Source organism: Choloepus didactylus, chromosome 4 (genome assembly GCF_015220235.1).
Source record: "Choloepus didactylus isolate mChoDid1 chromosome 4, mChoDid1.pri, whole genome shotgun sequence".
Lineage (NCBI taxonomy): Eukaryota > Metazoa > Chordata > Mammalia > Pilosa > Megalonychidae > Choloepus > Choloepus didactylus.
In genome coordinates this window covers 191,209,788-191,236,260 of record NC_051310.1, presented here as the reverse complement: position 1 = coordinate 191,236,260, position 26,473 = coordinate 191,209,788, and the positions used below count along the sequence as shown (strand labels likewise).

The window sequence follows — 26,473 nt, the reverse complement described above, 5'->3', positions numbered from 1 at the left end:
TTTTATCCAGGTACTGAATACAACCATGGCTTCCTTCTTTACCTGTTTATGGTTTTTGGTTTTGAGCTTGTTCTCCCTGGATGGTATGTCTTGCATGGAAGTGTGCATGGGTGTTCGAAGGAAATTGCCATGGAGCCTTAGGGCTTGAGCTGTGGTCTGGAACCACTATGATGGCCCTCTGCCAAACTCTGTGTCTCACCATGACCTGGAGTGCACAAAAGAGAAAAATGTTGACTTGCTTTAGTTACATCAGGATATATTGTACTATCAAATGAACAAAAGATACTAAAGCAAAAATGAGACGATATGATTAGAGATTATATTATTTAATTAAACTTTTTTTGTTGTTATTGAACAGTGGTTGACTGGTAGTAAGAGAGTTATTTGGGGAAATCTAGGAAAGTTTCTCTGAGTATTTACAGTATTAACTGGGTACTCTTTCTACAGGTAGAAATGAAGATTTGAATCTGTAGCATAGGAAAGGGAATTCATCTGCTTTGAACTGTGGGAAAAATTCAGGGATTGAGAATGGGTGTACTTGAGTACAAGTTTAAGTCCTGGCTAGTAAATGCTTAAGCAAAAGCATTTGGAGGAAAAGTGGAAAGAAGTCGATGGCAAGGAATTAAGGATTTGATAGTCATGGTCAGTATCCCAGACACTGAATTTTAAATTCTCTTGTACTTTTAGTTTTCAAGGGATGGCAGGAAACAGAGGAGCCAAAGAGTGAAAAGAGAGAATCACCGAATTTCTATTGTTCTTTCCTGTTTCTAGATACTTAGAATAGACATCTCAAAAAAGGCTTGTGGAGATCCACTAAAATAAGACCCAGAGTGGTCATTTGTGAAAATGAGATCCATGAAATTTCAGCCTAAATTGCTGGTATGCATGAGTTAAAAATTCTCACAATAAAACAAACATAGGTATCTCACCCAAAGTTTTATTTTTCTTCCACTAAGTTGACACATTTTACTTAAAATTTAGTAAGTACTAAAAATTGTGTGAAATGAATTATTATGTCCTGTGTTTTAGGAATAACAAAATGATACTCTTGAAGCTGAAGGAAAAAGTAATTTTTTTCATGAGTCCATTCATTTTTCAAATAATGCATTCAGACTTAGCTATAAACTAATTTGACTAAGTTCAAGAGTCATATTAGGTGGAGATAAAACCATCATCCAAATCTTGGGCTTCTTATATTGTTATGACACCTCATGGAGACTGAGAGTGAGCACTTCTCATCCTGCTTTAGGAAAGGAGTGTGAAGTCTGAAGAAACTGATGAGTCTCACTTGGAATGACTGCAGTACTGCTCTTTATTTTGTTGAAACCACAAAGAAACCACTTACTTTCTAAATCAAGGAAACAAAAACATGTCCTCACTGGGGTCTGATATACAGTGGAGGTAGACATTTTATTACAGATAATTTCAAAGGAGAAATTTTACTAAATTCCATGAAGTAAAATGGTAGCTAAATTCCATTAAACCACTCTGCCTGTTTTTTATTTTTTAGGTTTCAATGAAATCTTAATAAAAGATGTTATCCCATTTCTGTGCCTCTAAATTTTCTGCATTGTCAATAGAAAAACATCAAACCTTCATAACCTGGTTTTACAGACTTTGCCTATTAAGACAACTTGTTTTCCCAAGCTTTTCTACCACAACTCTATAGTCTGGCAAAACTGGAGGTTTCATTTTGGTCTTCCTGATAATGGCATGTCCTGTACTATTTCCATTAAACTTTTGAATTCAGTTTTCTCAGTCAAGTGCACTCATTCTTCTGCTTTTTGCATATCTGTTCCTCAAGAATTTCACAACAAAGAAATTTCTGCTTTCCTCTAATCATTGACCCTTGGTATTCACACTGCTCTGCAATTTTTATTCTTTTTTTTTTTCTTTTTTCTTCATTTAAGACATTCAGAAAAGTCCTTCCTAGCTCCTAACTGTCATAAGATGACTAGTGCTATAAAGAGTGCTGATGTGATTTCAGTCACTCAGCAAAGGAAATTAGTTTCTAATATAGTTCTGCAGCTTTATTATGGGTACATGGGCAATTTGAATTCATGTTTTCAAAAGTTTAAAATAGCTCTTGGAAACTCACTAGTAACCACTCTTATTGCAGGAACTAGGTACCTGCATCTTCCATATGATTCACACATTTTAAATTATTTAACCTTCAAATGTACAATGTTTTATTATTCTTGCTTTGCATGTGAATACAATAAAGCACAAAGGTGTCAAGAGACATGTTAAATGTCACATCACTGTTAAATATCACAGTGGGGTGGGTTGACTTTAGGTGGTGTCACTTCAGACTCAAGGCACCCATCACTGTGTTCACAAATGCTCATCAAAGTTTTGAATGTTTACATCTCAGAGAACCTGGTTTGGAAGCTAACTCTGTCCCACTGAAGTTATAGGCTATGTCTTACATAATTTTAATACCTTTTGCAGATGGTTTCTACTCTTCTAATTCCTCTCACTCCGTGACTCACAGAATTAATGATCCTCTCTAAATGTATTATGAAACTCATATTAGGATGCTAAGAAGAGGGGAGCATTTTTCCCATTCCTAATAACTCCACCTAATTTTGATTCAACATATGAAACAAAAGACAATCATGGTTATATGAAAAAAAAAACAAATATGACAATTTTGCATAGTATGATACAGTAGACTACATAATAATGAGAAAATTGACAGATGGGACTGTAGAAAACATAAAAACAATGACAGTAAAGAGAAATAAAAATGTGGAAAGAAAAAGCAATACCATACTAATGGAAAAAGCAAAGACTGACACATGCAAACTGTTTTTATGAGCCAGGTGTTCTTTTTCCCATTTAATCTGCACAGTAACACTGATTTTAGCTAATGTGACTTGACCAATAACAAGTCAATAAATAGTGGAGCTCAGATTTGAACTCAGGTAATCTGGCTCCTATAACTGAATGCTTAACTATATTGCTGGATTAATATACATCTTAGGTAGAATTACAGGATTCACAAACATGAGTTGATACGATAAATCATTCTCAGAATGGAAATATTTCCAAAAATAAAAGTATGAAAGTATAAAATCTGTAATAATTTTTGTGAAATAAATATACATACATAATGTATACAAGACAATAGGATAACATCACAAGCAGCCTGTTTTTTGCATGTCTATCAGGTTTTGTGCATAACATCAATATTGAAACATTGGACTTATTTTTGTAGGTAAAAATATAGAAAGATATACACATATACAGAATGCTTATAGAAAATTTATAGAGATTATACAAGAAACAAATAGTTATATCTAGAACATAGGATTATCAATTCAAAAAATTGAGAGAGAGCTTTCCATTTTTCTTAACACCCATCTCATATTTGAATATTTCATCATAATCATGCAATATTGTTTAATAAAATATAGTTTATAAAAGGATACAATAACATGTAAAGTAGTTCCTAAAATATTTCAACAACAATGCAAACAGGCAATTCAGGCAACAATAATTCCAAAGTTATGTGTAGAATTGCTATTTATGAGAGTGAAAATTAGAAAAACATAAATGTCTCAATGAACAGCTATTATTGATTATAAAATTATATGCATTTTCATACCATTAAATTGATAATGAGACATGATATCTAAAGCAACATGAAAGGAGTGCTTATAATCATTCTAAGTGAAAATCAGAATACAAAATGATATTATTTTATAATTTCATTTGCAAAAATTATATGATGTATATGAACAAAGTCTTGAAATAGAATATTCAAAATTATATGGTGGAAAAATGAGATTTGTTTCAAACAATATTTTATAAGAAAATAGGGTGAAGAGGGATAAGTATGAGTAAAACACAACTTGATTATAGAAATATTAGAAATTGAGGACCAGTTCAAATTCAAAGGCAGAATGACTCAGTATTCTCTAAGTTGAGTCATGGGATAGGTTCCAAACCAAAGTAAAGAGAAGTTTTGATTTCCTCCGTGATGTCAGTGTCAATGTGTTACCCAGCCATTTGTTATATCATGACCACTGATGAAACTGCCATCTTGAAACATAGGTAAAAAGTTGTCAAAATGGTTATTTGTAAAACATATTCCATCCAAGATGAAAAAATAGTGTTTTCTATTAGGCACAGAAGTGAGTAAATTGAACTAAGAATATTTTCTTCAGGAGAGATTTTTCACATTATTAGTGCTTAATTTGATTGGAAAAGTGTGAAGTTTCAAAGCATGCAGATAAGCTGCATAATACCTGCTATACATGTGTATATGTATGGGCATATATGCATGTGTAAATTTTTGTCATAAATTCTTATTGAAACTGAGAATAGGGTAGGGCAGATATTTGCATTCAATTTTTCATATAACAACCAAGTTTCATAACCATGAAGTCACTTGGCAAGAAAAGAACAAGCTCTGCATTTTTAAAATTTTGTTAGGAATCAAAACTTTTGAAAGATATTTTATTTTTGTTCCAAAATATACATGCTTTGGTTCAATCCATTGATGTCTTGAATTAATAGATAAATATGCAAGAGGCCTGGGCATCTGCAGATTTACAAAGATTCCTGGGGAATTCTGGTACACAACAAAGATAAAAGTAACAGAGTGTAGAGCACAACAAAGTAATTCAGAGTTTAGCCCACTGATCTCCCCAAGATGTCAATTCTTTTCTTTACAGATTAAATCTTTGTCAACTGCATTCTATCTACAGCTTATGAGTAGCAATGAATAAAAGTGTGGCTGAATTTATTCTGTTGGGGTTGACACAGGATGCTGAAAAGCAGAAAGCAATATTTGGGGTCTTCTTGATTTTTTATCTTGCAACTCTTTTGGGAAATTTTCTCATTGTTGGACTATTAAGGCAAGCCAGAGGCTTAGGAGTCCCATGTACTTCTTTCTCTTCTATCTGTCCTTTGCTGATGCTTGCTACTCTACAACCGCCCCCCCAGGTTGATTGTGGATTCTCTTGTTCAGAAAAAGATAATTTCTTACATTGAATGCATGACTCAGGTCTTTGCATTCCATTTATCTGGGTGCATGGAGATCTTTGTGCTCATTCTCATGACCTTTGATCATTATGTGACCATTTGTCACATCATGAGTCCGTATGTCTGTTGTGTGTTGGAGATTGTGGCTTGGGTGGGATCTTGTATCCATTCTTCAGCACAGCTTTACCTGGCTTTGAGATTGTCCTTCTGTGGCTCCAATACTATTGATCACTTTTTCTGTGACTTGCAGCCCTTGTTGAAACTTGCCTGCATGGACACTTACGTGATGAAATTGTTAGTTGTGTCTAATAGTGGGGCTATATGCATGGTGTGTTTCATAGTATTGCTTATCTCCTATGTAGTTATTTTATATTGCCTGAGAAACCACAGTGCAGAAGGAAGGTGGAAAGCTCTGTCCACCTGTACATTCCATTTTATTGTGGTTGTCATATGTTTTAGGCCATGAATATTCATATACACATGACCACCAACCACATTCCAAGTGGACAAGATGGTGACTGTGTTTTATTCTATAGGGACACCCTTACTTAGCCCTATGATCTATACATTGAGGAATGCAGATGTGAAAAATGTCATGAAAATGTGGTGTAGCAAGTGAAAAATTCAGCAGATGAATAACTTATGGGGTGTGCCAGTTTCGATGTATTATGTCCTCCAAAATGTCATGTTCTTTGATGCAATCTTGTGTGGGCAGATGTATTAGTGTTGATTAGGTTGGAACCTGTTGATTGTTATCATGGACATGTGACTCAATCAAGTGTAGGCAAGATTTTTGATTAGAATAATTTCCATGGAGGTATTACCCCACCCATGGGTGTTAATTAAATCATTGGAGCCATATTAAAGAACTGACAAACAGAAGTAACTCAGTGCTGCTGCAGCTGAGACAGTCATTTTGGAGACAGCCAATGAAAGTAGACTTTTGCTAGTCTGGTGCTTTTCCGGAAGAAACTAAGAGAATACTCCCAGAAACCTAGAGAGAAACATCCTGGGAGAAAGCCTTCTTGAAATCAGAACCCTGGAGCAGATGTCAGCCACATGCCTGTGCCTTCCCAGCTAACGGGTTTTCCAGACACCATTGGCCATTCTTCCATGAAGGTATCCTATAGTTGACACCTTAGCTTGGACACTTCTATGGCTTAAGACTGTAACTTTGAAACCAAATAAACCCCCTTTATAAAAGCCAATCCATTTCTGGTGTTTTGCATAATGACAGCATTAGCAAACTGGGATAGGGGGAATCTATTTTATATTTCCTGTACAATTTAGCCTATGTTATATAAACAGGAAAGATAAAATATACTTACCAAGAAATAATTAGCAATCTGTACATGCCTCATAATCACTTTGAACACACTCTGATGACTCAACTGAATTCTATCAGTATCTAGGCATTGTCACATGGTAATTTAACTTTATGTTCCTAAGTTTATTCAGAAACAAGTGTTTTGAATAACAATGAATGATTGTGTGTGAATATGTATGTGTCCACCAAATTCCTTTTCTTGATTTCCTTCTAGTCCATTACAGAATTTATCAAAATGAGCTAGTCTATAAGCACTGGACACATAAAGGGTCACATTGATGTCTTGCCAACCCAAGGAGTAGAGAAGATGGCCCTAAAAGATATTACTTTGGAAATTTTATCTGATCCTGCCACACTGGGGATTCTATATGGATAGACCCTCAAGCTTACATAAAATTTGTACAGTTAATTGCCAATCTAGACTTTCTCTGAAAAAGCCTAAGTATCCTGTGGATGGTGATGGAGGAGCCTTGCATTTGGAGGCCTTAACCAGCATCAGCCTCTCAAGTGTCCTCCTGAGATTTCCACATTGCTCTTCACAAGAAAAAGAAGGAAAAGTGAGTGATTTTGCAGCTGGAATAAACAGAAGGACAACTAGAGAACAATAAGTGATGAAAAAAGAAAAATGTTAAATTAAGTGATAATTTTTTCCAGGGTAGAGTAGGAGCTTTATCATCCATATATTTAAGGTCTCACTTTTTTTTCTATGATCATGTTTGCAGGAAGAAATGAAGTTTCAAAATATTTCTACTCAAGATACCTACCTTATACATACCTAAGGTATCAGGAATGATTAAATAAACTTCCTAATAGAAATTCTAACCCCATTTCTGAATTTGTGGAATTACTGAAGATTTGAAACTTCTCTACTGTTCCTCAAACTTGGACTTTTTAGTTTTATATGAGAATTTTAAAATGCATACTTCCATGTCAAAGGTAACCTAATCTCTATGTATATTATATGCACCCATGCACACCACCTCATAACCTCATAATGAAGTAATGACCTTTTATATCAGGGCTTGTGTTATTATTCCACTGATATTACTATCAGTGATATTAGCTAATAAGAAGAGAATAAGATGAGCTCCCTAAGTAAATGAAATATTTTGGTCAACTGAAGGCAAAATGTCATCACCTCACTCCAAAATTTCCCAGTAATTAAGATACTGTATAGAAAACTGGTGAAATGATAAATATTTAAATCTTAAAGAGGATATTTGCAAGATCTGTTAGTACCATATTTAGCGATGGCATTTTTGCTTCATGTTTCTCCCAATGAACACTCATGCTTTTCCTAACTTTATGTCTTAGAGTTCCATTTTATAGTTGGTCTAATATCCTAAATATTCCCCAAGCCGGCAGTTTAGCCTGCAGTAGAAAAGTACAAGGTACATACAGATGAAAATATATGTGTGTTAATCAATACTATCATATTGGGTAAATTCTGAGCAAAGGCTAACAAATAATGAGATGATTTTAAGGCTTATAGTAGGAGGAAGCTAAATCTATGAAAATTCCAAGCATTCTGAGTCTTTTAGAATCTTTTATCTTTAAACAGTCTTTGGGAAGCAAGTAGCTGTGGAAATGTTTACTATTAGAACATACCAAATCCCACTCAGATCTTATAATTTCACATTTCTCTCATTTTTTATAACCAAAAAATAAGAGAATATAAAATGAAACATTTTTCCCAACAGAAGATACATTTTTACTTGACTGTATTTTTCTTGTCCAACATTACACTAAGAAACCAAATGAAAAATATTTATACATATATTTAAGATTTCATACCCTGCTTCCAAGACACCTCTTTCCTAACCTCTGTAAGATCCTAGCTAATTTCTTTCACTGTGTCCTTTGAATAGGTTAAGTTAAGAAAATATCTAAAGAGAGGTAGCTAGGTGAACATTTTGAAATCTAGATCTAATTGTTCCAAATTTTGCACAATATCATCTGCCAAAAACTTGTTAAACTAATAGTTAAGATGAAGTTCCTACAAATAGGATCAGCCTTTTTTTAGTATTTTTGTGGTGATGTTCTAAACCTGAGAAATATCAAGTGCTTGGAATTTTGTGCATGTGAGTGTGTGCATATTTGTTTCACATTGAAATTTTTATTGGAGAATTGTGGACTAACATGCAGTTGTAATAAATTGTAAAGATTCAGAGAGGTCCCATGTACACTTAACTTAGTTTCCTCCAGTGATAATATTTTACAAAATGATAATATAATATCAAACCAAGATATTGGTATTGATAAAATATTACCAATCTTACTAATCTTACTAATATTTTCTCACTTTTACTTTTACATACTCATGTGAGTACAGTTTGTTATATACAATTTATTCACATGTTTTGTGAATCCACCACCAGCAGCAAGTAGTGAACAGTCCCCAAACTACAAGAATCCCTCCTGTTGCTCTTTTTATAACCAAACCTACTTACCTGTCCACTGCAACCACTAATCTGTGTCCATTTCTATACTTCTATTATTTCAAAACTGTTATGTAATTGGAATCATACAGTACATTAACTTTGCTGGTTGGCCATTGCCCTTCAGCAAAATGTCTTGGGGATGCATCCAAGTTGCTGCATGTACCTGTAGTTTACTCCTTCTTTGGTGGGGAAGTTAAATATTAATTTTTTTATTTAAGAATTTATAGGTTTACAGAAAAGTTGTGTGGAAAAGAGAGAGTATGATATACCCCCCAACACACACAGATTTCCCTATTATGAAAACATTGCGTTAGCATAGTAACTTTGTTAAAATTGATGAACAATATTATGATAATTCTACTACTACCTATAATCTATAGCTCACATTAAGGTTCACTTCATAGCATAGGACTATGTTTTTATTTTTTATTAATTTTTATTCTTGTAACCTAAAATTTCCTCTTGCAACCATATTAGAATATGTAACTCAATGCTGATAATTCCATTTGTAATTGTGTGCTCTTATTACCACTGTCTTTTACCAAAATTTTCCATCACCCAAACACAAATTCTGGACCAATTAGACATTAATTCTCATTCCCTACCTGCACCCCCTCACCCCACCCCAACCCCTGATACACTGTTTACTAGTCTGACTCTAAAAGTTTGCTTATTCTAATCATTTCATACCAGTGAGGTCATACAATATTTGTTGTCTTTTTGAATCTGGCTTATTTGTTGAGGGAAATAGGCCAGATTCAACATGGTGTCTTCAAGTTTCATCCATGTCATCACATGTCTCTGAGCTACATTTCTTTTTGTGTCTAAATAACATTCCACTTTATGCATACAGCACATTTTGTTTTTCCATTCATATACTGATGGACACTTGGGTTGTATTCATATTTTGGAAATTGTAAATAATACTTCTACAAAAAAAGGATGTGCAAATATCTGTTTGAGTCCCTGCATTCAATTATTTTGGATAAATACCTATAAGTAGTATTGCCAGGTCATGTGGTAATTCTGCCAGGTCAATCTTGCTACTCTCTACCTGGATCATTGTTTTCTATCTTGCTGGTCTTTAACAGTTCCTTGAAAATGTCATGGTAGTTATTCCAGAGTTTTCCTGTGTATTTTCTCTATTCAGAATATTTATCACATAAAGGCTTCCTTCTAATCATTATAATCAATTATCAGAGCTTGTCATTATCATCATTAATCTTACTGATTTATACATTTGATCACTTTTCATAAAGAAATCATGACATAATTCAAATCAGCTTGTTGCATCCTTCTCTGAGGACAGTACTCTCCCAGAAATAATCACAGCACTTCTTTTCCATTAACTGTTTAATGATCACTCTTAGAATTTTCAGTTAATCATGGTGAAATACTTGTAATTTTTTATTTTCTTTTCTAAATATTCACAAAAATAAGTGCAAAAAAAGAAAATTTTGCATTAATCTACAACAAAAATAACAAGACAGATAGGAAATGCTAGTTGATGAAAGACTTCCACACATTTTTCAAAACTTAGACAGGAGTATTAGGAATATGACTTAGCAGACTGGAGACAGCTACAACCATCTGAGGAGGGATAGGGAGAATAACAAGATGATGTAAGAGCAAAGTTCCTGAGATGCTAGAAACTTGGGGCATCAGGTTCCACAGAGTTTAGAAGTGAAACACACATAGAATTACAGGCAGATTATTTTATTGCCCCAAGTCATTTTCCACACAGCTAGGAAACACCTCTTCTGCACTATCCTGCAGAAGATTGGGGTGGTTGTTGTTGCTGTTTTGAGAAATTGTGCTAGGTAATTTCTGGTATCACTGTGGAGGACAGTGATGAAATATGCAGCTGCATATGCAAAGGCTAAGTGAAAATCTACATAGTGAACTATGGGGCCCTTACCTCACTCATTCTGCTCCCAGGATGCCAGGGCCAATCTCCTATTACTATGACACATCCAGGCAAGGAGGGTGGAAGTTTGTTGTTTTTCTTTTTTTTCTAGTAGAAAATATATATCTGATATTATATAGCCTGATGATCATCCACAAGTTAAGCCCCTAAACATATAAACAATTCCCACACATTTAAATATTCCAAAGAATTTTTATTTCCTCAGCTTTTTTTTGCTTCCAGGCAGGATGGCAGGATAAGTGTATTGGAATGGACAGGTCAGTAGAATTCTATCTTCAAACTAAAAGAAAAAGGGTTTCCACACTCTATATTAGGTCCAGAAGCTTCTCTGTTTTCCTTAACAATTCTGGTCCTAAACTTGCAAAGTAAGGTTCTGTAATTGATCAGGCTTATCTTCGTAAGGTTAGTTGTCATCTATTAATATCTGAGTTGGTTTCTAAAGGTTCATCCCAAGCAACATAACATTGTATTTATCTATCACTTATTTTACAGTTCTCTACAGATTTTCTGGTAAATATTCATCTGCCATAATGCTTCTTATCATGAAAGAATGGTAGGCTACTTTTAATTGATTACTTTCTGCATGCCAAAATAAAATTACAATGGATATTTTGGAGATAATGAATAAAGCACTGGGGTTCAGTCAGGTTTAGTGATTAAAAACATAATTTATCATGTTATCCTTGTAATATCAGTTTAATCATAAGGAACCTGATGGACTTGGGGAGAAACTAGAAAGTCATCAGCAACTCAGGGTGCTGGGAAGACTAGTTTCCTGTCATCTCTGGTACACTGTGAACTTGTAAGTGACTCACCTTCTTTTTATGACCCTACTTTAAACATTCTCCATATGTGTTTTCAGTGTGTTTGAGCAGAGCAAAGATATCAAGTGCAGAGTATCACAGCAGAAATGCCACAAAATGCAGATAGAATTTTTCTGATAAGCAAAGAGTCAAAAACACTGTAGACATAAATTATCACCATCAACGGGTAACATGCTCTTTGTGACATGATGACTTTGTAGAGCAGCAGGTTACAAATGGCCACATAGATATCATAGGTCATTGCTGATACAATGAAAATTTCACCAGTAAGAAAATTACAGAAGAAATTGAATTGAGTAGTATACTAGTTAGATAAGACTGTATTTTGATCTGCTAGAAAATTAAACAGAACTGTGATCCCACAGCTGTTGAATAGCCAGAATCAGTGGAGGTCAGATGTCTGAGGAAAACATACATGGGTGTTTGTAGCCTAGAATCTAACATGGTGAGGATGATCAAGTGCAGCTTACCCAACACTGAGGCCATGTTAACAAAGAGGAAAAGCCCAAATAGTGGGGTCTGCAGCTCAGGGTAATCTGTGATTCCCATTAGAATGAACTCATTCAGTATTGTTTGATTGGTTTTGTCCATCCAGGCCACTCAACAGGAAACCTATATTGGAAACAATTATGACAGGAATTGATAAATTTTGGGAAATTTGACTGAATATATATATACAATAAACAAGATAAATCCATAGCTACATTTCCAAAGTGTTTGCTGTATTTGTAAATTGATGACATCAATACACAGAGCAAATATTCCAAAAAGCTATTCCAGTGTTTTGCATCATCAGTAGGATACAGTTATTGTTAGCTACACTCAATAGTTTTACTGTCACTTGAGGAAATTTGTTTAGAAGATGATATTCTTACTATGCCAATGATATATCCCACACATTGTTAGTAACAAAATGATAACCATATCTTTGAAAAGATCTTATCTTTAAAATTTCCCAAAGATGATATAATTGAAAATGATTTTATTATCTAAATAAATCTGAGTGAAGTTTTTGTTAGATTCTGAAGAGGAGAGAGAGAGAGGATGGGGGAGAGAGAGAGAGAGAGAAGAAAGAAGAGAAGATAAGAAAAGTGAATGTTAATATAATATCTTTTGTGGCAAAATGGTTCATTTGAATTGAGACAATAAAGAAAAAATAAATTAAGCATTTATACTTTCATACTTTTGGCAGTATATTTTGTGTTTGTTTCTTCTTAGGTATGAAAATTATATAGTTTTACTAACAAAATGTTTTGACTTATGAGATCAGTGCTGAAATATTAAGGGAGTGAAGTTAAATTATGTTTGCTAATTCCTTTCAAATGTTCTAGCATTATAATCTCTCTGTCAGACACACACACTGAGGATTTTAATAATTGTTGAATTCAGGGTGGTGGTAAATGGATTGCAATTGTGTTGTTCTTCCTACTTGCTTTCAAGCTTAAAATTATTCATAATTACTTTCACAAAAACTTGTAGAAAAATATAGAAAGCCCTATTTCATAATGTAGCCATATGAAATCCAATATATATCCAGAAGAAATAGGTTAAACAAGTAATACCCTTAAAAGTGGTTAAGCAGCAACACAAATAAGAAAACTGTGACAGATTACTGTATAATTCTTTTCTCTTTTCAGATAACTTTGAATGGACAAAAATAACCTTTCTTTTGTACCTCCCAATTAGACATGGAAAAGGCCAAACACGGGGGGATAAATTAGGACTGCAGAGGAGATAGTGATAGCCTTTTTAAAAGCTACCTTAATAAAGGAAAACATACAAGGGGTTTAACAATTAAGTGTAAGGAATATATTATAATCAAAAGAAACTGCCCCCAGCTCTACCTCTCAGCATCCCTATTCCCTTTGCCCAGATTGCATGTTCGTGGAGCAAATGTGAAGGGAAAAAGATCATATTAACTACTTCTGCCTTTAGTTTTCCTCATGGTTACATAATTGTTTCTAAATCATTTCTGAAATATTTATTTTTCATTTCAGATGTTACATTTTGACTATCTACTATGACAGATAAGAATTTAGCAAACACATATCATTTCCTGCAATCAACCCTGAATAGTCATATAACTAATTTAATAGACTTTAGATCTTCATTTGGTCAACATCAGACACCAAAACAATGCTCTAATGATTTTTACATAGCTGAATGACACTTACATATTGCAACCATCATCAATGTAGTCTGGGAAAGTTGGATTGACAAACAATACTTAATTTTTGAGTTATCTATAAAAGCAAGGATTTACAGTGTGACAATATTTATTCTATGACAAATTAAAGTCTATATTTAACTACTACAAAACAGAAGTGACATTTTTACCCAAAATCCACATGTGAATCACCAATATTTAATATCAGTGCAATAAAAGAGCAATGATCAAAACCATAGATTCGTCTGGGGGCTAGCTAGACACCATGAAATTTATAAACACAGTTTAGGGAAATAGTGTCAACTAAAAGAAACCCAACCACATTTCCCATTTGCAATCATTAAACTTCCAGTTTTGTTTTTTTTATCTGCATGGCTCAGACAAAAGATATACATTTTGCAGATGTGGTCAACAACATACCACTGAGATTATTTTGTAAAATATGTGTGTTTACAGATTCAAATACTAACTATCTTCATTTTATATTCCATCAAATAAAGACAGTACCCCCTAAAGAATTGGAAACAGCTAGCAGTAAGTACCTGAAACTATCAAACTACAACCCAGAACCCATGAATCTTGAAGACAATTGAATAAAAATGTAGCTTATGAGGGGTGACAATGTGATTGGGAAAGCCATATGGACCACACTCCCTTTTGTCTAGTTTATGGATGGATGAGTACAAAGATGGGGGAAGGAGAACACAAAACAAAACAAACAAACAAAAAAGGCACCTAGTGTTCTTTTTTACTTTAATTGCTCTTTTTCACTTTAGTTTTTATTCTTATTATTTTTGTGTGTGTGCTAATCAAAATGTCAAAAATTAATTTTGGTGAAGAATGAACCACTATATAATGGTACTGTAAACAATTGAATGTATGCTTTGTTTTATATGACTGCATGGTATGTGAATATATCTCAATAAAATGAATAAAAATGTCAAAATACAATAATAAAAATGTTGAAGACAGCAAGACTCATGCACAAATACAGTGACTAGTGAGATTAACAACTGAATTTTCATTAAGAAAAAACAAACAAACAAGCAAACAAAAAAACTTGGAGATCAGAAAGCAGTGTTAGGCATGATCAAAGTAAAACCCTGTCAACCAAGAAACTTATATCTAAAAAATACCCAAACAAAACCAAAAGCCTATCTTTCAAAACTGAAGGTGATATAGTGACACTTAAGGTGAAAAAAAGAAAGGAATTTTGGCTAGATGATCTGCCTTGCGTAAAATTATAAAATGAGTTTTTTAGCTTGAAGACAAGTGGCACCATATAGTAATTTGAATTCACACAAAGAAAAAAAAAAGGAAGTGTTTTGCATTAGAGCTGTATTAGCAAAAGAGATTACACCAGATGTTAACTGGAATCCATAGAAGTATTGATGAGAATCATAAATGTTTAATCAGATTTTTAGCAAACTTTAGAAATATATACTTGCTCTCATTTTTAATTTTAACATTTTTAGGACATAAATTTATATAAAATAAGAATTATAGCAATGTCTTGTTAGAATGTAACACAAGCAGATATAATCTGTGTAACGATAAATGTACCAAAAATGGTGAAGGGAATGACAGTATATTGAGACAAATTTTCTTTATTCAGAGGAAGTAAGCTAGTATAAATTTAATATAGATTTTTATGAGATGTATGTGCAGAATAATCCCTAGAATAACCCTTAAAAACTAATAAAATATAATAAAATATTTATAATATTAAAAAGTGTTACACTGGAACATATTAATGTAGTACAAAAAGAGATAGTAAAGAGGAATAGAGGGGGGAAATGGTATATATGGAGGACAGATACAAAATAGCCAATGTAAATCCAAGTGTAGCAATAACAACATTAAATCTGCATGAATGAAATAAGCCCATCAGCAGGCAGAAACTATCAGATTGGATTTTATAAATGATCCGTCTCTTGTCTGCAAGGAAAAAACATTTTAGACTCAAAGATACAAATGATGAAGATAAAATTATGCAGAGAGATATACTATGCAAACAATAATGAAACAAGCTGAATGGATTTATACAAATGTCAGATAAAACAGACTTGATAAACAGTATTACAAAAAACTAAGTTTTATAGTGATACAGGGTTTTACAAATATATATGTATGCAGAAACTGAACTCAAAATTACATGAAGTAAAAATTAACATAATTGGAGGATAAAATAAACAAGGCAATTTTAATTGAGAGTTTAATACACCACTTTCAACAATGGATAGAAAACACACAGAAGATCATAGGAATTATAAGTTGTAAACAATACTATAAACCAACTATACCTAACATATATCTCTAGAATTCTCTGCCCAACCAGCAAAATACATAATCTTCTCAAGTACACATGGGACATTTTCCAGGATGTCTTCTAAGCCTTCAAACCACACTAGATTAAATGGGATTGAAATCATTGGAAGTTTGTCTGACCACAGTGGAATAAAATAGAAATCAAGATAGGGAAAGTTAGGAAATTCACTTTTTGTTTAAGTTCACTAGGAACCTATGACACATTTGACACAAAGTATTGCTTTAAACAATGGGAATTTATTGGCTCAAAGCTTTGAGGCTAGAAGTCCAGTATGGAGGCACCAGCAAAACAAAACTTTCCCTGAAGTTTGTAGAAAGTTTTTGTGCTTGCTGATTGTGATCCTTCAGACTCCTTGACATTGAACTCTGGTTTTTATTACATGGCTATGGAGTGAATTGTTAAAATGGTGCATCATGGTAACATAATAGCAAAAGAGGGGACATCACTGCTGAACTTATAGAAATAGAAGGAATTTTAAGGGGAAACTATGATCAAATAAATGACAACAACTTTGATAACCTAGATGAAATGAATAAATTCCTAGGAAGAAATAAACCACCAATACATAATAAAAAAGAATCAGAAAATCTGCATATAACTGTACAAATTAAGGCATATATTAGTAAAAAAAAATACTCTCCAAAAAGAAAAGTCATGACTCAGAAGTCTTCACTGATAAATTTGACAAGACATTTCAATAAGAATTAATACCAACAATTCCCAAACTCTTACAAAACAATAAAAGAATTGGAGGGAATAATACTTAACTCATTTTATGAAGCCAATATAACCCCGATAATAAATGCACACACAGGCATCACAAGAAAAGAAAACTATATACTAAGACATCTTACAAATAGAAATGCAAAATCCTCAATAAAATATTAATAAAAAATACTGCAATATATAAAGCATGTATCTTTTTTTCTGGATAAAGGATAACACCTTGATAATTTAAATTAATTTCTACTGTTTAAAGAGGCCATTCTAACATCTTTTGGCATTGATTGTTTCTGATGAAATATCAACTGTCATTTTTATATTTGTTTCCATATTCTTTTTGTATTTTTTAGTGTTTTATCTTTCCTTGTTTTCTTATATTCATAGGTGTGAGTTTCTTTGCAATCATTATGCCTTATGCTCACTCAGATTCTTAAATCTGAGTATTGATGTATTTTATCATTTTGTTCTCATATATTATCTCTTAAAATAATTTTCTGCCCATTCTTGTTCTCTTCTCTTTCTAGGGTTAAAATTATTCATTTGTAATGTCATATAATATGTCACATAATAACCAAGGTATTCATTAGGAAAACTGTTTTGATTTTCTGGTTGCTAAAATGAATAACATTAAAAGGGTTGACTTAGATGACAGAAATTCATTGGCTTACAGTTTTGAGGCTAGCATAAGCCCCAAATCAAGATGTCATCAAGGTGATGCTTTCTCCCAGAAGAATGTGGCATTCTAGGGATGACTCCCAGCAATGCTTGGCCCTTGACATTTCCATCACATGGCAAAGCACATGGCACCCTCTCCTTCTCTTCCAGATTCTATTGACTTCAAGCATCTGGTTGCTCCCTCCCTCTTCTCTCTCTATGATCTTCCCTATAAGGCCTTTAGTAATAAGATAAAGAACAATTTTGACTCAATTGGGTCATATATTAACTGAAGTAACCATATAAAAAGTTCCTATTTACACTGGGCTCACATCCACAGGAATGGATTAAGATTAAGAACATTTTTTTTCTGGGGTATATAACTCCAAGTCACCATAAAATCTTTTTAAAGGTTTTATTAATCTTAATATTATTGTTGATTTTCCTGTGCTTTGGATTGCATAATTTATATTCACTGGTGTACAAGTTTACTGATTATTCTTCATCTGCATTCAGCATGATATTAAGTCTATTCAAAGAAGTTTTCAATTTGGGTGTCATATTTTTCAGTTCTGGAATTTATGTTCAGTTCTTCCTTGTAGTTTACAACTGTTCACTAAAATTTCCCTTTAATTTATGGGTTCTATTCACCTTTTCTCTCATTTTTAAAACATATTTATTTTAGTTGTTTTATTTCCCTGCCTGTCTGATAATTATAGTATCTCAGTTTTCTGTGATTTTATTGTACTATTTTCTCTTAAGGATCATATTTTCTTTCATATATATATATATATATATAATATATATATATATATAATGAATTTTATGCTAAACATGTGTAAAAGAAGAGTAGATAGTATTTCCCCCCAGAAAATACACATTTCTTCTAATTGGATGCTAAGATACAGGCCTGAGTCTGTAGATGCTATTGATGTGGCATTTGTTGCAATTTCAGTTATGATCATTTAAACACTGATTTCAATTATGTGTATTGTTTACATATAGTAAATGATAAGTATATTTCCTTCCTCAGTGCTTGAACTGACAATGACAGAATATCTTTGATGCCTTTGAGTTGGTTTAGAACGGTATTATGAAAAAGTTTATTTGTTTCCCTTATGAGTTTTGAATACATTAGCCTGCCATATTCCCAAAAGAAGAATCTCTCCTCTTACAAGATGTTTTGCTAGTTTCTGGCAACTCCAGTTTTCTCTTTCTTTAACAGGATTAATTTATGTGGAAACTGATTTATGGTGAAGTTACCTTTAGTGTTTTCCAGTTTGATACTTGCCAAAACATAAACTCAATTTTACTTCAGTTGTGTTTTAAGTGGTCACTCTGAAAGTCAATTCAACCTATTGGCATGTTGATATGAAAGGTAGAAGTACAAAAGTCATATCTCTATGCTTGCTGATGGCTTACCAGGACCTGTGTGTTGGAGTATCATAAGCACAGAAAAGTGTGCTTTCAATCTACCAAAATAACAGAACAGTGGCTTAAAAGAGTATTCTGGTTTGAATCTATTACATCCCCTACAAAAGCCATGTTCTTTAATGCAATCTTGTGGGGGCTGACTTACTATTCTTTTGATTTGGGTGGAACCATTTGATTAAATGTTTCCATAGAGATGTGACTCAATTAACTGTGGGTGAATATTTGATTAATTTATTACCATGGTGATGTGGACCCTGCCCACACAGGGTGGGTCTTGATTAGTTTTGGAGTACTAATCAAGTACTAGGGTACTTAAGAGAGTTCAAGAGCCAACACAGATACTGATGCTTGGGGGTGCTTGGATATGCCAACTGACTGATGTTTGGAGATACCAACAGACTGATGTTTGGAGATGTTGAGCTAAGAGATGAAGCCCAGAATTTCTCCAGAGAATCTAAGAGAGGACACCCAGGTGCTTACAGTGAAACACCCTAGGATAAACAATGATGCACAGGAGCTGAGAGAGAGGATCAAATTCAGAATCCCAGAGATATTTTGGAGAAAGCCATTTTTAAAAACCACCCAGGAGCAAATGACCAGCAGATGCCAGCCACATGCCTTCCCAGCTGACAGAGTTGTTCTGGACACCATCAGCCATTCTTCAGTTAAAGTATCATCTTGATACCTTAGTCTGGACACCTCTATGGCCTTAGAACTTTAGCTTTTTAAACTAAAATAGCCCCTTTATAAAAGCTAATCCATTTCTTGTATTTTGCCTAGTAGCAGCATTAGCAAACCAGAATATAGATATTATAAAATTATGAAAAAAAATACCTACAGAATGTGAAACAGAATATTTTCCATAATATTATCCAGTATTATGGAGATCCAAAGTACACCAATAAATTCTAAGAAAACTGAAAGTTGGAAATTTTATGATTCAGAGACTTTCTAAGGCTGCTAGATAATTATTTTCATGCCATCTTTTGTGTGGAAGATGTAAGAACTCTATACACACTATGACAAAAAGAAAGCACCTTGAGATCACTCATTCTCAAACCGTTGCACTATGAAAAATGAGAGTCTGGGAATGTCTGATTTCTTCAGGCCAGTTCAAGGTGGGCATTCTAGATACTTGGCTGATGTTAGCACAGATTTTTCTTATGACATTATGTAACACATAAGCTGTAAGCTCCAAATCAAGATCCTTAATATTAAATGATTCTGACCCTCTCTTTCCAACTAGTCCCTTGTTCCCTGATATCAATCTGCTGTTAAATCCATTCAATAAATTGCTTATTCTGAATAACAAAGTTTTTATTCTAGAATGCCCATTTGATTGATTTCTATGTATCTGAAGCCCTGGGTGAAATTTTCATCCTTTTGTCATGTTCCAAATACTTTTTTATCATGAACTTTAGATATTATAGTAATTTTAAAGTCACTGCTGACTCCACTTGCTGAATCAAACATTCACTTCCTTCTAACATTTCTTCACGTTTTTATTGGTCATAAGGCCTGTGTTTTCCATTGGTTAATAATTTATTTTTTTTATTTTATGATGTATATTAATTTTAAAGAAAGACTGTCCAGATTATTTCTCTTAAAAAAGAAATTTCATCCCAGTTAGGGATGCATATGTGTTCTCTCTCCCTTATTTGGGAAACAAGAAGTTTACCTACAGCTCATTCCCACTCCTAGGACATGGCCATCCAGAGTTCTCACATTAAAACTTGGTCTCTTTTTGTCTCATCAGCATGAAAAGAGTGCAAGAATTTTTACTTCATGCATCATAGAGTTTTGTCTTAGATATTTAATCTTCCACCCAAACTACATTAGGATTTGGCAAATGTTTCGAAAGGAAGATCACTGTGCAATTAAGTCCCCACAAAGTCTCCAGTACTGGTGTTCTAGTTTGGTACAATCACCAAAACTTGTGCTACTTTTCCTGTTCCCAGCTGCAGCCCTCTTCTAGGGTCCATATCTTTATCCTTTAGCCTTTAGATGTGCTTAGATCAGAAAATATTCTCAAAGAAATGTAATTACAGATTGTCTGTGACAAGTAACCACTCCCTCCTGAATTTTCCACTCTTCTCTTATTCTCAGAACTCAAATCAAAAGCATGTTATTGTATCCTTAGCCCAGAAGATTGGAATCAATTAAACTTTGCCTTTCAATTTTTTTTTTTTAGTGCTATGAGGTTAGTGCATGCTGAAGCTTTGGAATTTAAAAAGAAAAAAGATGTCTTGTGAAGGAAATCTGACATTTGATGCTCCTTATATCTCCAGTTTTGTCATTCTAGCACTGAGTGTCAGCCTAAACTCTGGTGAAACCCATCTCTCAAGTGCTTACCTACAGCTACAGTTGGTCAATGCCTCCAGGGATACCTTTAGGTCTTCAGCTCACCTGTAAGTAATTATATTCTCTCTTGAATTACTCTATCAAACTCATATTTTAAAATATATACTGTGATAGCTCACCCCGCAAGTTCAGCAACACATAAAGTTGACAAGACAATTCTGAGTTCATTGATTACTTTTTGTCACAGCCCAAGAGGGTCATGCCAGTCCAAAGGCCAAAGAAGACAATGAGCATTTTCTTATACATGAACCTTTATTCAGGGCTTACATACAGGGTGAGAAGTTGTGGAGAGATCATAACAGCTCTCTCTGGCCAGGCAGGCATCACATTCACAGGAAAGATGACTGAGCAATGCAAAAAGGGCAGAAAGCCTTTTATAAGGGTTTAAGACAAAGGCCTTCCTAAGGGTGGAGGGAACATAGATGCAGGAACAGATTACTTTGACCTGGGGGGTGGTACAGGAAGGACTAGAATACCACTTGAACAAATTACATTTTGCTCTTTTGGTGAGACTAAGAGCCTCTCACTTCCACCTACTAGCATAAAGTTACATTTTAAGGTCAATTTACCTTTTTTCTATTTACTGGCTTAGAAAGACAATAGGTTAAACATTTAGCTGCCTAAGTCATGCAGACTGCTGTGCACCAAAGATCTGCAGGCCTGTTTTGCTCAGGCCATGGGTTTCCACATATTTCTAAGGGAAAACATCACCTCAAAGAGCCTTGGAATTATCTTAAAGCAGGGAAGACAAGGTCAGAATTTATTAAAGATGGAGAGTGTGGGTTGAGATGGGTCTATCAAAGAAAACACTTCATCAAGATTGGGTAAGGATCAAGATACAGCAGTCCATGATTGGTAGAAATAGCAAGGTGATGATTACTGAGGCAAGGAACTCAAAGGTTCTTGGGATATAAATTGTGTATCCATCCTCTCCAAACAGGGCAAAAACCTAATCAGTTGTCTGCAAAGCCAAAGCTGAACTTGTGCAGTTTGTTGATCTCAAGAAACCTAAAGGCAGATGTAGCATAGCAATGTCATATAAAATGGTCTTCTTTGCAAACTTAAACTTAAAATTAATGCAAATATTACACATTATTTTCTATTGGCTATGATGCATTAAAATTGTCTCAATTATGTGCCCAAGAGCTATGCTTTTTCTGGAATGTTTGGCTTCTACTTAGCATAATGACATGATAGGTCCCCTTTATCTTTCCCTCACCTCTTTCTCTTGGATACCCTATGAAGGAAATTTAGAGTCACTGTTAGGAGTGGTACAAGTTCCCAGGAATTTAACAATTATTTTTCTATAGAGTGAAGCTGCAGTTACTCAGGAGAATGGTTTCTTGTAACAAAAATCTCAGAAGCTTGGGACTCTGCACAGAGATTCTAATGGAATAATCAAATATCAGCATGTTAGGTTATGAAGCCCCTCTCTGAAGGGAAGAAGTAGGGAAAGAAACAGGAATTTTTATCATTTCTGTGAAATTCTAAATAATTTATTTATGTACCAATTTCCAGTACCAATGATAATAGGTAATATTTTTTTAACTTCTGTATGATTTTGGGATAATTTAAATGTTAGTAGTTACATTTTTACATATTTGAACTTTTTGTAAAGAACCACCACATAAGTGGGGTCTTTTGTAGGAATCAAGGTGTCAATGAAAATGACCCCAATTTTACTGAGATTGAAATTTCCTATACAAATTATACCTTCAGTATTTCTTTTATAAATGCACATTATTTTTTAGGAAATACATACATTATATCAATAGTTGCTAATTATTCCCTAGGGGTCCTTAGAAATGATCATGTTTGGAATCCTTCAATTATTAGTTCCCCCAAATCATGAGAATGCATGTAAAAGAACATGGTTGTATTTGTGAAATTATTCATGTAGGTATTGGGAACATCTTCCTCAGTAAGTAGGTCCTGTGGTTGTTAGACTGGCTTTAATGGCACATAAGTTGGCTTTTTAGGATAAAAGAGCAAGAACCATAGATTTATACCAAACATTTGAGAAAGCACATATATCAGTTCTGTACCCAAAGGTAATTTATTTTTTATCAGTATTTCTGATATCAATTCTCTGGGGATCTAAACATATTTTGCTGAAAAAGGTTTTTTGTTAAGAGTAAAAGAGCTGAATCATGGTCTTATTCACAAAAGCCAGTGAGAGACAGTATCTTCTGTTAAAACATATTAAAGTGGAAGGTATAAATGATACTCTGATCCACACCATTCTGAAATCTGGGCAGGAATTATCAGATTTCAAATCCTGGTAATGCTTTTCCATTACTCTCAGCGCTAACTTCTGGGCTTTTGGTCTTGTGGTACACTGAGTCATCATTCCTATTGAGGTCTCACCAAAGAATCAGGATGGACTTCCTGCTATCCAAAATTTGGCTTAGATTAGATGCTGAATTCCTTGGGAGGATTTGGGATTTGGTGGGCTTGTGATGGTGTGCATCTTTCTCAGCAGAGGCCCATGGTGTGTGCAGCCTAGAGGCCAGGGTGCTTTTCAGAAGTGCAAGGAGCCCTCCTCCAAGCCCAAGGACTCATGAGCACATGGCATTGGTGAACAGTGGAGCATTTGAGCTGGAGCATGAGATGTGGAGATTTGTGGCCCTGGAGTGCTCCACCTGCAGCCCCAGGAGTGGCCAATTGCTGGGTCATGGGGCTCCACAGGGCACACACCCCAACCACAGGACTGACAGTCCCCGTTGCACATGGAAAATTGGTGAACTGATTGGACCTCCACATGGTTTGGACCCCCACTCAGTGCATAAGTGAAGTTGAGGAGAACTGGCTTAAGGGTAAAAGGAGCATAGGATTGCCATATGATGGTAGGTCAGGAAAGTGCACCCCATCAATTTGTAGCTCTGTAAAATTATAGATAAATGTTCTAACAATCCTGAATATTCTAAAAGAACCCTATCTAGATAAGCAAATGTCAAAGTCAAAATCAACAGAAAATTACAAAGCATTTGAAGAAACTAGAAGATATGGATAACCTAATACCCAAATGAAAAAAGCCAGAGGAGACACAGAACCTGGAACAATCAAAGAGGTACTCACAAACATCAATATTATGGCTCAGGGTATAAAGGTCATGAAGAAAACCCTAGAAGAGCAAAAAGAATAATTTGCATGAGTAAATAAAAAACAGTGGCTCATATGGAAATAAAGTATATTTTTGATCAAATTAAAAATATTCTTGAGACACATAACACCAGATTTGAAGAGATAGAGGAAGGAAATAGCAAACTCAAGGAAAGGGTGACAGAAAGTGAAAGCACAAAAGAATGAATGGTGAAAAAAGAATTGAAATGGAACTCAGGGAAATGCTGGAAAATATGAAGTGCACAAATATAAGAATCATTGGTTTCCCAGAAGGGGAAGAAAAGAGAAATGGGCTAGGAAGAGTATTTGAAGACATTCTTGGGGAAAATTTCCCAACCCTTCTAAATGATGTAAATATGCAAATCAAAGATACCTAATGAACTCCAAGCAGAATAAATCCAAATAAACCCACACTGAGAAATATTCTGATTAGATTGTTGAATGCTGAAGAGGAGAGAGTTCTGGAAGAAACAAGAGAGAAGTAATTCATCAATACAAGAGAAACAGTAAGAGTATTGACTATTCAGCAGTCACCATAGAGAATTTGTATGACATATTTAAAATCCTGAAATAGAAACATTGCCAGCCAAGAATTCTTTATCCATCAAAGCTCTACTTCAAAATTTAAGGAGACATTAAAATTTTCACAAACAAATGCTGAGAGACTTTGTTAACAAGAGACCAGATCTATAAGAAATACTAAATGGAGCACTACTGCCTGAGAGAAAAAGAAACGAGAGAAGGTCTGGAGAAGGATATAGAACTGAAGAGAATAAGTAAGATTACCTTAAAGGAAATAAAGAGAGAGAGGGAAAAATAGATCTGACAAAAACCAAACAATAAAATGGCTGATTTAAGAACTGCTTTCACAGTAATAACAATGAATGTAAATGGATTGAACTCCCCAGTGAAAAGATACAGATTGGTAGAATGGTTTTAAAAATATGAACCATCAATATGTTGTTTACAAGAAACTCATCTAAGACCTAGTGACACAAAGAAATTGAAAGTGAAAGGGTGGAAAAAATATTCTATGCAAGCTACAGCCAAAGAAAGCAGGGTTAGCAATAGTAATTTTAGATAAAATATACTTTAATCCAAGGATGTTATAAGAGACAAAGAAGGACACTATATAATAATAAAAGGGACAATTCACCAAGAAGAAATAAAATCTTAAACATTTATGCACCCAATCAAGGTGCTCCAAAGTACATGAGACAAATATTGGCAAAACTGAAGGAAGAAATAGTTGTTTCCACAATAATTGTGGAAGACTTCAATGTGACACTGTCTCCTATAGATTGATCATCCATACAGAAGACCAATATGGAAATTAAGAACCTAAATAATATGATAAACAAATTAGATTTAACAGACATATATAGAACATTACATCCAAAATTACCAGAATATATATTCTTCTCTAGTGCTCATGGAACTTTATCTAGGATAGATCACATGCTGGGTCATAAAAGAAGCCTCAATAAATTTAAAAAGATTGAAAGTATTCAAAACACACTTTCTGGTCACAATGGGCTGCAATTAGAATTTAATAATTGCAAAGATCCAGAACACTCACAAATATCTGGAGCTTAACACACTCCTGAACAATCAGTGGGTCAAAGAACAAATTGTGAGAGAAACTGCTAAATATCTAGAGAAAAATGAGGTTGAGAACAGAACATATCAAAACTTGTGGGATAACACCGAGGTGGTATTCAGAGGGAAATTTATGGCTCTAAATGCATACATTAAAAGGAAGAAAGAGATAAATTCAAAGAACTAACAGAACAACTGAAGAAGCCATAAAATGATCAGCAAACTAATCATAAAGCAAGTAGAAGAAAAGAAGTAACAAGGATTAAAGCAGAAATAAATGATATGGAGAAAAACAATAGAGAAAATAAATAAAACCAAAAGTTGGTTCTTTGAGAAGATCAACAAGATCAACAAACCCTTAGCTATACTGACAAAGTCAAAAAAGAGAAGACTCAAATAAATTAAATAATAAATGACAGGAGAGATAAAACCATGTAGTCTTAAGGAAAAAAAAAGCCTAAGAGGATACTTTGAACAACTCAATGCCAACAAACTGGATAATTTAGGGGAAATGGATAATTTCCTGGAAACACACAAACAATCTAGACTGAATAGAAAAGAAATAGAAGACC

The 26,473-nt window shown here is 34.0% G+C and overlaps 2 pseudogenes; one reads left to right on the top strand and one right to left on the bottom strand.

Moving 5' to 3' along the window:
• LOC119530827 overlaps positions 1–12,102 on the bottom strand; it is a 71,620-nt pseudogene extending 59,518 nt beyond the window's left edge.
• On the top strand, positions 4,076–5,611 carry LOC119530942 (annotated as a pseudogene).
• Positions 12,103–26,473: the final 14,371 nt, after the last annotated feature.